The sequence below is a fragment of the Gracilinanus agilis genome, chromosome 3 (genome assembly GCF_016433145.1).
Source record: "Gracilinanus agilis isolate LMUSP501 chromosome 3, AgileGrace, whole genome shotgun sequence".
NCBI classification, from domain to species: domain Eukaryota; kingdom Metazoa; phylum Chordata; class Mammalia; order Didelphimorphia; family Didelphidae; genus Gracilinanus; species Gracilinanus agilis.
The window spans coordinates 86,629,834-86,631,188 of NC_058132.1; positions in this window are offsets into that span (position 1 = coordinate 86,629,834).

Consider the following 1,355-nt stretch of genomic DNA (forward strand, 5'->3'; position numbering starts at 1 on the left):
TGCAAAAGAGCAGATATAATAAATGTAACCTTCTCAGATCATAATGCGATAAAAATAATAATCAGTAAGGGCACCTGGACAGGCAAGTCAAAAACCAATTGGAAATTAAACAATATGATTCTTCAAAACCAAATTGTCAAAGAAGAAATCATAGAAACAATCAACAATTTCATTGAAGAGAATGACAATGATGAGACATCCTACCAAACTCTGTGGGATGCAGCCAAGGCAGTACTCAGGGGGAAATTTATATCCTTGAGTGCATATATTAACAAATTAAGGAGGGCAGAGATTAACGAATTGGGCATGCAACTCAAAAAATTAGAAAGCGAACAAATAAAAAACCCCCAGATGAAAACTAAATTAGAAATACTAAAAATTAAGGGAGAAATTAATAAAATTGAAAGTAAAAGAACTATTGAATTAATAAATAAGACTAGAAGCTGGTATTTTGAAAAAACAGATAAAATAGACAAAGTACTAGTCAATCTAATAAGAAAAAGGAAAGAAGAAAACCAAATTGACAGTATAAGAGATGAAAAGGGAGACCTCACCTCTAATGAAGGGGAAATTAAGGCAATCATTAAGAACTATTTCACCCAATTATATGGCAACAAATATAACAATTTAGGAGATATGGATGAATATTTACAAAAATATAAACTGCCTAGATTAACAGCAGAAGAAATAGAATACCTAAATAATCCCATATCAGAAATAGAAATTGAACAAGCCATTAAAGAACTCCCTAAGAAAAAATCGCCAGGGCCTGATGGATTCACAAGTGAATTCTATCAGACATTCAAAGAGCAACTAATCCCAATACTATACAAATTATTTGATATGATAAGCAAAGAAGGAGTCCTACCAAATTCATTTTATGACACAAATATGGTACTGATTCCAAAGCCAGGTAGACCAAAAACAGAGAAAGAAAACTATAGACCAATCTCCCTAATGAACATAGATGCAAAAATCTTAAATAGAATATTAGCAAAGAGACTCCAGCAAGTAATTAAGAAGGTCATCCACCATGACCAGGTGGGATTTATACCAGGAATGCAAGGATGGTTCAACATTAGGAAAACCATCCACATAATTGACCATATCAATAGTCTAACAAACAAAAATCACATGATCATCTCAATAGATGCAGAAAAAGCCTTTGACAAAATACAGCATCCATTCCTATTGAAAACACTGAAAAGTATAGGAATAGAAGGACCTTTCCTAAAAATAATAAACAATATATACCTAAAACCATCAACAAACATCATATGCAATGGGGATAAATTAGAAGCATTCCCAATAAGATCAGGAGTAAAACAAGGATGCCCATTATCACCTCTATTATT